A 15,145-nucleotide genomic window follows, 5' to 3' on the forward strand; every position below is an offset into this window, starting at 1 on the left:
GTACATGTTAAAATATGCTTCTGTATTATTTAAAAATGCATAAGACTCTACATTTATTTGCGAGTGGTTATAAAAGAAATTCATAGCTGTTCTTGCCAATTAATCTCTTTTATGCTCTATTTTTTTGTTGTTGTTGTTTATAACCATACCTTCCTTCTTCAAAATTAATTTCCTATAGTCATGTTTTGGTTTTCGACTTTATTGAAAGGAAACTTCAGAAATGAAGGTTTCATGAAATTGTGTGATGCAAAGTCACAGAATAATGTTTCAAGTCCATGAGTTATGCACACCCACATGCATATCTCATGCAATTTTCTATCTGAGATTGCTTTAGTATTTCTAGAAGAAACACAAAGCATTAGCTAGAAAGGGTACCATTTCATAAGAATTCTTCCTTCACCAGAAGAATTGGTCTGACATATTATTCAGTGCACAAATTATATTACTTTCATGTGTGTTAATCTGTTTGGTATTAAAACTGCTAGCGTCTTTTAACCATTAACATGTTTTACCACTCCACTTTCAAATTCGTGATCTCAGATAATTATAAAGATTTTGATGTTAATCCCACATTAAGTGAACAACTATGAAAATACCCTGAGAGCATTATTATACTTACATAAATGCCAGCGAACATAATTGTACAGGGAACACAATTACTTTTTTATCTGCCATTATCCTATGGGGATATGCGTTCACTTCTTTCTTAATCAGAGCAGTTTTCAATGACTTTTTAACACAGCATTTTTTCAACACAACATTTTGCATTGCCTACAAACCACAAGCAACTTTGTCCTGACAGATACATGTTTTTCTTTCATTGTTATTCATTAGCTTCTTTGCAAACTCACTAAAATAGAATAATATAAAAATATAAATAATTATTAGACTCTACATATTTATTTGGTTTAGCTAATGTTATTAAAATAAAAAACATGTGCCTGGCATATAAATGTTTCTTTAAGAATTCTTTTTTGGATGCATAGTTATTATTTTTTAAACCAACTCAGACTTTCAAGTACTGACTTTTTGCCTCTAAACAGGCATTGCATTGTTTTAAACAGTAGCTCCTGGAACAGTACTACCCTTTCGTATTTTAGACTTCCAAACAATTGGAATTGGATAAATACTTTCAGCTGGGAGCACTTTCCTAATACCTTTGTAGGTAACACGAGTCCCTCCTTGTGCTGGGTGACCAACAGCGCACTGGACATTCAGATTCTACCCTTTGCAGCCCCCACCAGAAAATGGAGTTTTCCTCTAAGATGGCTGTGGTCCATCTAAAAAAAAAATTCTATGAAGATGTAAAATCAGAGAAAATGAGTGAGTGATTTTTCTCATGACAGTTATGAAGTGATGGCTTAAAGAGGGATACAAAAGACAAGACAGGAGGAATGCAGAAACATAAAATCTGAAAAAGAAAAGTTTCCTTTGGCAAGGTCTGGCTTTCTCTATAAACAGAAAAGGCATAAATTGCATCCACATAACCAAATAGGTTGGGTTTTGTTTTTGGTTTTTCAAATCCGTGATTTCTAAGATAGATTTTTCACTGAGTGAAGAAGCCCCCAAGAATGGAGGTAAATTCTTGGTATAGAAAATTCTAGCTGTCTTGATTTTTTTTTTTTTTTTTGAATGTGAACCATTTTTAAAGTCTTTATTGATTTTGTCACAATTGGTTCTGCTTTATGTTTTGGTTTTGTGGCCAAGAGGCTTATGGGGTCTTAGCTACCTGTCCAGTGATCAAACCCTCAACCCTTGTATTGGAAGGCGAAGTCCTGTCTACTGGACCACCAAGGGAAGTCCCACTATTTAATTTTTAATATTGGGTTAAAATATAAGGATCTTTAACTCACTATACCACTGTTTTTTCCCTAAATGAATGCATTTTGTCACAACTGGTGTCAAAAAGCATGTCTTTCCCCCCTCAAATTGGTGTAAAACTGGAGTAATAAAGTATATCCATGAGATGATTTCCATAAATTCCTACTTGTGGAGAAAAAGGTGAAAAAAAAAAAAAAAAAGAAAAACCTTTACAGGAAGAAACCAGGCACCTTTGACTGTTATTAATCTGAGATAAAAAAGCAAGAAACTGCCTCCTTACATTCCCAGTAACTCTTTGTGCTTTTCCAAACATTGTTAAGTTCTCTGTATCTTTTGCTGTTCAAGATGATGTCAGCAATAAAATTACAGAATCTAATCAAGTGGTTATTTTTGCTTTATTACAAATATAAATTATATGTGGGCTGTTGAAGTGCTTTTTCTTTGCTGAATTTTTCTTTTTTCAGATAGAGTGATGTTTAATGAAGTGTTTATAAGGATAAATATGATAGTTTATCAGGGATAAAATAGCCACATCAAGAAAATAGCATTTGAGTCCACGTGGTGTAGACTGTGCTTTGTAAATGTAGTGTTTTTAAAATCACAAAAAGAGAACATTGGAGAACTCAAGTATCCTTAATGTACACAGGCAGGAACTATCTGATATGTGGAAATAACTAGATCACATCCTGAATTTTTCTCATTGCCTTGAATTCCAGGGGGTTTAATTTATAATCTCAGATACATCTGGGCAAATAGGAAGCCAGATTCATTTTATTGTATTATTATTTATACCCTGCTTCATGTTATTTACAGCAGTCTTTTTTCAAGGATTGATACGATAAAATTTTCACAAAATCTGTTTATAAAAATAGCTCCTATAAATATAATTCTAATTTATTTGGTTTATTACAATGTCAGTGAAGTACTCCTCTAAATATCTGATCCCAGGATGAAGCAAAGTCACATTTGGAATGAGACAAGTTTTAGAAATTAAGTTTGAATACCTTGTAAAGAAATATTATTAATAATACATACAAATAAAAGCTATTATTATGCATGTAAGGTAGCATAATATAGTGATTAAGACTGAGTCTCTGGAGTTGTAGGCAGACCCTTTATTTTTTTAAACTCTTTGGCCACACCCCTCAGCATGTGGGATCTTAGATTCCCCACCAGGGATTGAACCCATGCCCCTTGCGTTTGAAGCTCAGAGTCTTAACCACTGGAATACCAGGTAAGTCCCTGGAGGCACAAAATTGCATGTTGACTAGAGCAGCTGTCAGCATATGATCTTGAGAAAATTAGTGAACCATTATTAGCTTCAGTTACTCCATCTGGTACAAGGTGGATAAAACTTGTGAGATGATTATATGAGGCTCTTAACTGAGGGTCTGGCATACAGTAAATGCTTAATAAGCACTAGGTAAAGCCATACAACATTAAAGAGTGGCATGCCAAGTACCTTCCTGAAAGTCATGGAATGTGGGAGTGTTGACAGCCCATGGACTTCACAGAGATTTGTGTGAGGGGTCTGCACTGGCTTCCAGACCTCAAGGTTGACAGGGTGAAGGTAAAGACTTTTGTCTGTCTTTAGAGGCTCTAGAAAGGTATGAGGAGGTGGTCTTAGCGAGAGCACCCGTCAAACTAGCAGAGGAGATCTACCTTAATGCCATCTTGGCCACGTGTGGTAGTCTACTGCTGTCTAAACTGGGGAAAACGAAACCTTGAAGAAGTCAGATACCCTAACTCAATGGTCTCCTGCCTGTTTGAGTTGTGCACCCCAAGAGTAAAACATGTACATTTATTGGCAAATCATGTATCTGTACTACTTTACTGACATCATATGTACATTATGCTGCTGCTGCTAAGTTGCTTCAGTCGTGTCCGACTCTGTGCGACCCCATAGACGGCAGCCCACCAGGCTCTCCGGTCCCTGGGATTCTCCAGGCAAGAACACTGGAGTGGGTTGCCATTTCCTTCTCCAATGCATGAAAGACAAAAGTGAAAGTGAAGTCGCTCAGTTGTGTCCGACTCTTAGGGACCCCATAGACTGCAGCCTTCCAGGCTCCTCTGTCCATGGGATTTTCCAGGCAAGAGTACTGGAGTGGGGTGCCATTGCCATCTCCGTTATATACATTATAAACCCATACAAAAGCTAAGGGTTTCCCACGTGGCTCAGTGATAAAGAATCAGCTTACCAATGTAGGAGACACAGGAGATGCGGGTTCTATCGCTGGGTTGGGAAGATCCCCTGGAGAAGAAAATGGCAACCCACTCCAGTATTCTTGCCTGGGAAATCCCATGGACAGAGGAATCTGGCAGTCTACAGTCCACAGGGTTGAAAAAGAGTCGGACAAAACTGAGCACAGTCTTCTCTTACAAAAGCTAAACTAAGAAAGAGCAAGATAAAGTAAACAATAGGTTTAAATATTTTAAGGTGAGATTGAACCTTACAGCTGTGGTTGAAAATCTACGTTTTAAATAGTCTTGGTGATTTACTGTTGGATTCATGTTGTCTGTGCTTGCCTTGTTTCATAGCTTTAGGACTGAAGTGCTTAACACAGAGAAAGAGCAGTATCAATTCTCTCATTTTCTCCTTGATATTTTATGCCTGTGTACTTTGAATTCAGAGAATGCAATGGCACCCCACTCCGGAACTCTTGCCTGGAAAATCCCATGGATGGAGGAGCCTGGTGGGCTGCAGTCCATGGGGTTGCTGGGAGTCGGACACGACTGAGCGACTTCACTTTCACTTTTCACTTTCATGCATTGGAGAAGGAAATGGCAACCCACTCTGGTGTTCTTGCCTGGAGAATCCCAGGGACGGGGGAACCTGTTGGGCTGCCGTCTATGGGGTCGCACAGAGTTGGACACGACTGAAGCGACTTAGCAGCAGCAGCAGCACTTTGAATTATCTTCAATCAAAGATTCCTTGTAGGAATCTTTTAAAGCCCTTTGTTGAAGTTTAGTTTAGTTAAAACTGGATTATATAATCTGCTTCTACCCAGCTGAGCCAGATAAACCATAACCTATCTCAGTCCATGTGAGCTTGTGGTGGTGTTACTGAGTCCAAGCTCATATTGCTCACCACGGGACAGAACAATAAATTGAGAGATCAGTTATTGGGGCAAAGAATAATGACTTTATTTGGCACATTAGCAGACAGAATGTTGGACTAGTGTCCCAAAGAGCCATCTTACCTGAGTTAGAATTCAGGCTTCTTTAACTAAAAGGGAAGGGGTGTTTGCCTGGCTGTTGTGAACTTCTTGCTGCTGAAATCCTTTGTTCCTCAACTGTCCTCCTAGGTATGGTCACAATGTTCCTACAAACCTTCAACAAGGCAAATGTTATTCTCTGTTCTGCAACTTCTTATCTCTGTATGAGGGGGAAAGTGTTATACCTTAAAAGATCGGAGCGTTGAGATGGCTATCCAGTATCTCTTGGCTATAGGCAACATTCTTTTAGTGATTAACTTGTAGGCAAAAGCAATAGGATACCAATGTTAAAGGAAAAGAAACAGATCCAATATGGAGTCAGATTTGTTCTCTATTACAGTGGGGGTACTCTTAGCCCCTTTGCCTTTGAGATCTCCCCTATCCCTGGGTGCCTCGGGCAACTGTTTATGAGAACCAAGTGAGGTTGTTGGTGAACTCATTTCTGATTGTTTATATGAAAACAAATACAAAGGGAATTTGTGTTCTGGTCCTCTTGCACCCCCTTCTCTGGGGCATCACCGTCCTAGACTCCGAAGTCATTGTGGTTCCTGCCATTTTTCTACCTTGACGTCTGATGGCAGAATGAATGAGACCCTTTAGTGTCCTGGACTTTGTTTTCTATAACTTGCCTTCCTCTACTAGCCACATCAACATGTTACAAATTGCTTTTACATATTTCTTTCATTTGAACTCTCTTCCCAACCCAGGGATCGAACCCAGGTCTCCTGCATTGCAGGTGGATTCTTTACCGTCTGAGCCACCAAGGAAGCCCTTTCATTTGAACTCAGTACCTCTGGAAAGCAGGTAAAGTAGGTCTGATTCTGTTCCTCTGTTCATGGGATTCTCCAGGCAAGAGCACTGGAGTGGGTTGCCACGCCCTCCTCCAGGGTTCTTCCCCATCCAGGGATCAAACGGTATCTCCTGCATTGCAGATGAATTCTGTACCAACTGAGCCACCAGGGAAGCCCCTTTCCTGTGCTCTATATACACATTATTACTTTACTTGAAAGAGTTAGTTTTTACATATCAGGAAATTGAGGTCCAGAGATGTTAAGTAATTTGTCTAATATGCACAGTATGCCTGTATGTTTAAGTTGTAGAGTTTAAACAAAAGTAAGCTGATGTTAAAATATATGGATATATATATGGATATATGTAACATATATTTGTGTGTTGGCATATATATATGCCAAATATATATATATTTAATCCCTTGTAATGTTAAAAATAACAAAATATGTTAAATCTGGAAGACTTGCCAGCAGTTTTTGCCCTAAACTGGATCTCTGGCTTTGGCTAAAAATTAACTATGCCAATACCACATGCTAATGAAGATGCAGAGAAACTGGATCACTCTTACACTGCTTGTGGGGAGAAAAATGGGACAGCTGAAGGAAGACAGCTTGGCAGTTTCTTTTAATAAAAAGTAAACGTGCAACTACTGTATGACTCAGCAATTGCACTTTTAAGCCTGTATCCCAGCTCAGTGAAGACTTAGGTTCACATTGAAACCTGTGCAAGATTGTTTATTGCAGCTTTATTCACAGTAGCTCCAAACTGGAAACAACTCAGAGGACCTTCAAAGGACACTCAAATGGTTCACCATTTTGTTAGCAGTCAAGTATGTGCTGTTAATCATAGTACATCCATACCATGGAATGCATGTGTGTGTGCTAAGTTGCTTCAGTCGTGTCTGATTCCTCGTGACCGACACTATGGACTGTAGCCTGCCAGACTCCACTGTCTGTGGATTTCTCCAGGCAAGAATACTGAAGCAGGTTGCCATGCCTTTCTCCAGAGGATCTTCCCGACTCAGGGTTCACACTCACATCTCTTATATCTCCTGCATTTGCAGGTGGGTTCTTTACTACTAGCACCACCTGGGAAGCATACTGTGAAATACTACTCAGCAATATAAAGGAATAAATTATTGATCACCTCAACAACTCAAATTCATCTCCTAAGAATTATGCTGGGTGGAAAAGTCACCCCCAAATTGTTACATACTGTCCGGTTCCATTTATATAACATTTGTAAGTGGCAAAATTATAGAAGTGGAGAAAAGATTTGTGGTAACTAGGGGTTAAGGAGTGGCAGGAATGGAGGGAATAAAATAAAGTTAAAAAGTGGGCTGCCCGTCAGTGAATTCAATCCCATGCCTTCTGGATCACCTGCAAACTGAGGAAGATTGAGCTGTGAGGTATGAACTTGAAGGATGACAATGTGACACCATGAAAACTCTTCCAAACCCATTCCCTTTGATTTTTATTACTGACTGTAATGAGTTCTTACTGCTGTGTTGGTGCTGCTGCTGCTAAGTCGTTTCAGTCGTGTCCGACTCTGTGCGACCCCATAGACAGCAGCCCATTAGGCTCCTCTGTCCCTGGGATTCTCCAGGCAAGAATACTGGAGTGGGTTGCCATTTCCTTCTCCAGTGCATGAAAGTAAAAAGTGAAAGTGAAGTCGCTCAGTCGTGTCCGACTCTTAGCGACCCCGTGGACTGCAGCCTACCAGGCTCTTCCGTCCATGGGATCTTCCAGGCAAGGGTACTGGAGTGAGGTGCCATTGCCTTCTCCTTCTTACTGCTGTATTAGGGGAGCAAAAGATGCCATCTTTTTTATCATAGAACTTCTGCTTTGTAAACCATGGTATATATATATATTTTAATCTATTGGGATTTGCACGTTAGAGGATGAAACCAGACTGATTGCCTCAATCTATGTTTAAGTCAGAGAAGAGTTTTTATTACCCTGCTTTTTTCTTTTCTACTTATTTTTCTTTTTTCCTTCTTCTATTACTATTTGACCCCGTAGTTCCCCATATTGTACTATGTAATTTGGAAAACAACGTGTGCATATTATAAATGGAATTAGCAATGTCCTTAACAAAAATTTTATTCATTTTGGCTGTGCTCAGTCTTCATTGCAGCATGCCTGCTTAGTTGTGGCAAGTGGGATCTTAGTTCTCCAGCCAGAGATGGAACCTGTGTTCCCTGCATTGGGAGTACAGCGCTCATCCACTGGACCACCAGGGAAGTCCCAGTAATATCCTTCTTAAAATGGGAAATATAGAGATAAACTGAGTCTCTGACAGTACTATATGTTTGCAGTATGCCTGTATGCTCTTTCTTTTGGAGAGGAGTAGTGAGATTGTAACTAAAACAAAAAGCCTATTGATGGTTTGTGGAGAATATAAGTAACAGCAGTATTGCAGGGGGCTGGTCTGGCTTTCCCAGGCCACCAGCCTGGTCCCAGGGCCTCTACCAACACCTGACAATGCTGGAGAGTGATTTAGTCACTGCAGAAGAGCTGCCTTCATGACAAATAGGGGTTAAATTGTGAGAATTTCAGGACACATTTTGGGGAAGGATTAAATAAATCAGGGGACTTGCTGACAGCAAATAGTATCTTTGAGTGGCTGATTTGAAACACAGAATCAGAGAATTGAGATGAATCCCAGGTGGTCGTTGGGAGCTGGAAAAAGTCCCAATAGTTGGCTGACTTGAATCTCAGCTCCATCTCAGCATCATTAAGTAGGCTTTAAGTGATCCTTATAAGTTATCATCTTAAGAAAAGATTATGCAAAATACAATGGTGGGATCGAGGGAACGATATTTGGAGTTCATTTAAATGATTTCCCTGGTAGTGGTGGCAAAGGAAGAGACCTTTTGACAATCTCTCCAATTCCATGACTGTATTACTATAACACATCTTTCCTGAGGAACTTAAACATGCATTCAGTTTTTAGCTGTCAGAATGAAAATGATTTTTGAAAATTCTAACAATGCATTTATGCATTTATTCTACTACAATGATGAACAATAAACTTTATTCAAGGATGCCATCGTTGGATGTTGAAATTGAATCATTTTAACTCAACTAGTTCATCATGGAATGAGGGATGCCAAGAAAGTTGATTAGTACCACAAAGCCTGGAAAAAAAAAAGAAAAAGGACATTTCCAGCTGCTTACCAGGAGGAAGTGGCATGGGGGAGGCGGCAAGGGCTGTGTGAGACAGGTGAACACCAGGCAGGGAACAAAAGCTTCACGTCTAATTCCACCTCGATTCAAGAGACTTTAGAATGTCTGGGCCACCTCACTTCATAGTTTCCCCAGATCAAATAGATAAAGGAAAAACAGAACAAAAACGGAAAACAAGCAAACTCCTGAAACCAACAGCAACACAACGAAAACTTTAATACAAGCCAAAACAAAAACTGGGCTTTTATGAGCTTGACTTGGGGTCAGGAAAAGAATGATAAACTTTGGAGAGGAAGAAAGAAATCCTCAAAGCCAAGAGAAGCTCAAAGTGAAGTTTAATAGCAGCTATCGTGTTGCACCCAAGCCTGTACCACTCCTGCCACAGCTGTTTCGTTTTAAGATGCTCCAGTTCCTGATTCGCTCACACAACCCTCCACAGTGACCAAGACACACACACCCAGGCACCCGGGCCATCCAAAGTACCCGGAAGCCCCCAGAGGATGACCGTAGGGGCAGCATGTGTGGAGATGGGAAACCCAATATAGCAGTTAGCTGAATCACGTTTGGGGTCAAGCCCAATGAACAATTAGCAACATCAGGGATCTCCTTGTTCCTGTCAAAATGGCACTGATGGGATTTTGTGCAAATTATGGCAGTGTGTGGAAGTTGGGGTTTTTTTGTCTTTTAAAAAAAATTAATTTATTCTTTACTGAAGGATAATTGCTTTATAGAATTTTGCTGTTTTCTGTCAAACCGCAGCATGAATCAGCCATAGGTATACATGTATCTCCTCCCTTTTGAAACTCCCTCCCATCTCCCTCCCCATCCCACCTCTCAGTTCTAATGAGGTGGATGAACCTAGAACCTATTATACAGAGTGAAGTGAGTCAGAAAGAGAAAGACAAATATCGTATTCTAACACATGTATACAGAATCTAGAAAAATGGTACTGAAGAATTTATTTACGGGGCAACAGTGGAGAAACAGACATAGAGAATAGACTTATGGACATGGGGAGAGGGGAGGAGAGGGTGAGATGTATGGAAAGAGTAATATGCAAACTTACATTACCATATATAAAATAGATAGCCAACGGGAATTTGCTGTATGGCTTAGGAAGTTATTTTTTTGCGATGAATACCAATGGACCTTGGGTAGTAACTTGGATATAACTTTAAAAACAATACTGAAGGACAGGAGTGGTTATAAGTTTCTCACTCTGGAAGATCTTTTTAAACATTGCAAGGCATTAGGACTTTTGCAGAATTCACTTTTTTGATCTGTGAGCTTTCTCTTCCTTCTTCACAAAAGGAGGATAACTTACTGTAGGTGTGACTGTCCCCACAGGGCAGTGAGCACCACATGGAATCCTGGAAGTTGGATCCTACACCAGGAATTAGAGGTGTAATAATAATACTAATGCTGATGATATATAATAATTCTATGTGCCAGATCCTGTTTAAAGTGCATTTCCCATATTAACACATTTTTCATAGGTACCAACTAAGATATAGTTATTATCCCTATTTTATACCTGAAAAGCTGCCTCTCAAAGATGTTTTGCATCACACAGCTAGTGAAGTCCATGCAGGAATGAAACCCACTCTTATCCACTGCCGTTCACTCAGGTTCTACGTATTTATTGACCATCTAATGCAGACAGGTATTGGGCTTTCTGTAGGCAAACTTCACTGTATACAGATAGATGGCTCTGCCTCCTTTCAGCTTCTCACCTATGGTGCATACAGGCTAATGACTCACTGTGTAAAGAACTTGGTATTATGACAAGTTATTCATCGGTGTTTGTTTGCATGGTGATTTTGATCTAAGCCCCTTGGTAAACACAGGGAGCTCACCTCTTACCCACATAGCCATGGTTGTCTTCTTCCTTCTGCTCCTCATGAGTGGTTCCTTCCACTGGGTTGTGAGGTATGTCTCAGACTAGGCGGGCAGGCATCCCACCTGGACATGACTGTATCAGCAACAGGGCAATAGGGGTCAGAGGTGGGAGCCCGGTGATCTTTTAATGCATTGCTTTTCTTTTGGCCATACCATGCAGCTTGTTGGATCTTAGTTCCACCACCAAGGATTGAACCCCGGCTATAGCAGTGAAAGTGCAGAGTCCTAATCGCTGAACTTCCAGAGAGTTCCCAAATGCATTACTTTTAATTAAAAACTTTGTTTTGAGGTATAACCAGAGATTCTGGAAAAGTGACTCTGGGGTCACCCACTCAGGGATGGCCTCTGGAAGGGATTTAGAGAAACTCCAAGGGCTTTCTTTTAGACAAAGAAGGTCCAAGCTACTTCTTCTGGAGATCCAGTCACATCTGTTATCTTGGACCTGGGCCTAAGCAATTCTACCTTGATCTTTTGGAAATCTTAAGACAATTTTTCTGGGATTCAAACTCGTAATTAAGTGGAATCATGAAAGGAGGTATAGCTGAGCCTAGTTTGGGGGACTTTTATCTTGAATTCCATCTGGAATATTCCCTAAGGTAGAGGGGTTGGGTTCCCCAGTTTAGGCGGCTGGAATTGATTCATTCATTCTTCACTCAGTGTGCCTGCTTTCCCAGGAGGCTAAGTGGTAAAGCATCTGCTTGCCAGTGCAGGAGACATGAGTTTGATCCCTGGATCAGGAAGATTGCCTGGAGAGGGAAATGGCAACCCACTCCAGTATTCTTGTCTGGGGAATCCCACGGACAGAGGAGCCTGGTGGGCTGCAGTCTATGTGATCGAAAAAGAGTAGGACATGACTTACTGACTAAACAACAACAACAACATTGTATACAAGACCTAAAACACGTCAGAATTAAGGTCCTGGACGTTTTGGCTTTCTTAAAGATTTTAAAAACAAAATGCTAACATTAGGGGACTTCCCTGGTTGTCTAGAGGCTAAGACTCCAAGCTTCCAATTCAAAGGGCACTGGTGTGATCTCTAGTCAGGGAGCTGAAATCCCATAGGCCATTTGGCATGGCCTATATATATACACATACATGCTATGCTAAGTCGCTTCAGTTGTGTCCAACTCTGTGTGATCCCGTAGACAGCAGCCCACCAGGCTCCCCTGTCCCTGAGATTCTCCAGGCGAGAACACTGGAGTGGATTGCCATTTCCTTCTCCAATGCATGAAAGTGAAAAGTGAAAGTGAAGTCGCTCAGTCGTGTCCGACTCTTAGCGACCCCGTGGACTGCAGCCCACCAGGCTCCTCTGTCCATGGGATTTTCCAGGCAAGTGTAATGGAGTGGGGTGCCATTGCCTTCTCCATATACACATACATACATACAAGAAAAAATGCTATCTTTAGATTTACATGAGTATTTAGGATGAAAAGGAAATAAGTCACAGATTGTTCAGAAAACAATATTTCATCTGCTGTAGAGGTGAATATTCAATGATAAAGCATACTTATACATATAAACAGGCTTCCCTGGTGGCTTGGACAGTAAAAGCATCTGCCTGCAATGCGGGAGACCTGGGTTCGATCCCTGGGTCAGGAAGAACCCCTGGAGAAGGGAATGGCAACCCACTCCAGTACTCTTGCCAGGAAAATTTCATGGATGGAGGAACCTGGTGGGCTATAGTCCATGGGGTCACAAAGAGTCGGACACGACTGAGCAACTTCACTTCATATAAACACATTTGGTAAAGTGACACAATATATTTTTTATGAGAACATATCTAATCACTAACATGGAGACCCAGCTTCTTCTGAAAGTGTGAAATGAATTAGAGATTTATTATACTCATGAAAATGGAAGTGGCATATGTGTGTGGAGTGAGTCTCCGGTTGAAGGTCCAGCAGATTAGGAGCTGTGTTCTGTGGTTTTGCCACTTATGTGTGATTAAACCCTACAGAATAGAATCTGTCCCTTTGCATTTGGTTTATGAAGAAAACTAGTAATCTGATATAGAATTAATGACCCAGTTTCTTTAAAGGAGAGACTGTTGGCCTAACACTTTCCTAAGTTGGAGCTGTCAACATGTTTCATTTGCTTCTAATGGGAGCGAGGCTGGAAAACGCAGAAGTTTTGTAGGAAAGGTTATGTGATATTAACAAGAACCACATTTCTATTTGATATTCTCTCAAATTATGTGTGCTTTATCTTACTAAAAATTGAATATTCAAAACAATAAAACCTCCTTTTCTATGGCCTATGAATGATCAATTTTTTGGATGATCAAAAAATTTTGTCCCAAAGATATCCTTACTTCTTGCCCACCTTTATTTACTGGTGCTGATTTCCAGCTGAAAGCACCCCTTCATATTATTTCTAAGCATAAAAGTCATGATGTGTTTTGCAAATACTCAAAAGAGCTTAAAAATCCATGAACCTCTGTATTTCTGTTTGTTTTTTTTTATACTTCTGTAAGAGTGTATTTAAATTGGTTAAACAGATGGCTTTCTGTGTTTGAAAAAAACTGCTAAAAATATTCACCTTAAGATGGAGAGCTTGTAGGTTAAATTTCATTCTGGAGTGCACTTTTACAACCAAGTAATTAACCTTTGAATATGAGAGTATTTGAAGGAAACAAGGAAAATCTTAACAAGAGGATCTCACTAACAGGGTATGGTAGGCATCTCAGAGATGCTGCAGAAGGTTAATAATTAAAGACTTTAAAATAGTTTGTAAACATTGTTTCATTTTTCAAGTTTTCCTGTTTTCTTTCTTTATTACAATAACCTTAAGAGAGAAATACTTGGAGGAGGAAGTGGCAACCCACTACAGTATTCTTGCCTAGGAAATCCCATGGACAGAGGAACCTGGCGGGCTGGGGTCATAAAAGAGTCAGACATGACTTAGCAACTAAACAAAAACAACTTGTGTTTAAAAAAAAAAAAAAAAAGATTAAAAAAAGAGAGAGAGAAACACTTCAAGGAGTGCTTTTGTGTAACAATAGGCTTCCACTGTGGCTCAGATGATAAAGAATCCGCTTGCCAATGCAGGAGACATGGGTTTGATCCCTGGGTCAGGAAGATCCCATGGAGTAGGGAGTGGATACCCACTCCAGTATTCATGCCAGGGAAATTCTATGGACAGAGAACCCAGGTGGGTTATAGTCCATGGTATCGCAAAGAACTGGACATGACTTAGAGACTAAACAACAGCAACAGGATGCACAAAATTCTTGGTGGAAGGATGTGTTTAGTCAGTTACTTTGGGTACTTATCACATATGGAGGTGTTTCCCATGTTTGTAAAGAGATACAGTACATTATAGCATGTAGAATCTGAGCTTTGAACCAACCATTTACTGAGGCTGTGAAGAAATGGATTAAAGAAAAGTTACAAGAAAAAGTAGACAGGAATAATATAGGGGGTGCTGAGATAGTCCCTGATTATTGTCTGGGACATTTTGTTAATAACACTAAATTAAAAGAATGAGAGACCTTTATGGGATGAAGTGGACAGGAAAGAGTTCTCCTTAAGCTTGCATTCAACCTTGAGAGTCAGATCAATTTTGGAAAAGCAGAATTTGGGTCTTTGGAAGGAGTAGCATACCCTTGAAGGGAGAAGAATTTCATTTTGAAACCAGAGAGGTCTGAGTTCAAATCTTGGTTCCATGGCTCTCCAGCTCTGGAATCTTGGGAAGTTACTCCACTTTTGTGGGCATCTTGTGGAAAATAGGTATAATAGTGACTGCTTAATTGCCAATATCTGCTGGATCATCGAAAAAGCATGAGAGTTCCAGAAAAACATCTATTTCTGCTTTACTGACTATGCCAAAGTCTTTGACTGTGTGGATCACAATAAACTGTGGAAAATTCTGAAAGAGATGGGAACACCAGACCACCTGACCTGCCTCTGGAGAAACCTGTATGCAGGTCAGGAAGCAACAGTTAGAACTGGACATGGAACAACAGACTGGTTCCAAATAGGAAAAGGAGTTCGTCAAGGCTGTATATTGCACCCTGCTTATTTAACTTATATGCAGAGAACATCATGAGAAATGCTGGGCTGGAAGAAGCACAAGCTGGAATCAAGATTACCAGGAGACATATCAATAACCTCAGATATGCAGATGACACCACCCTTATGGCAGAAAGTGAAGAAGAACTAAAGAGGCTCTTGGTGAAAGTGAAAGAGGAGAGTGAAAAAATTGGCTTAAAGCTCAACATTCAGAAAACTA

At 40.2% G+C, this 15,145-nt stretch overlaps 1 long non-coding RNA gene across 1 annotated transcript in view; it reads left to right on the plus strand.

The window, feature by feature from the left end:
• The first annotated feature begins 5,683 nt into the window (after positions 1–5,683).
• The window catches only part of LOC112447766 (uncharacterized), a 109,355-nt gene continuing 99,893 nt past the window's right edge, over positions 5,684–15,145 (plus strand). Inside the window, exon 1 of the long non-coding RNA XR_003035952.2 lies at positions 5,684–5,840. This is a non-coding gene — a long non-coding RNA (uncharacterized lncRNA). The remainder of the gene's footprint in view (positions 5,841–15,145) is intronic.

This window comes from Bos taurus, chromosome 8, assembly GCF_002263795.3.
Source record: "Bos taurus isolate L1 Dominette 01449 registration number 42190680 breed Hereford chromosome 8, ARS-UCD2.0, whole genome shotgun sequence".
NCBI lineage: Eukaryota > Metazoa > Chordata > Mammalia > Artiodactyla > Bovidae > Bos > Bos taurus.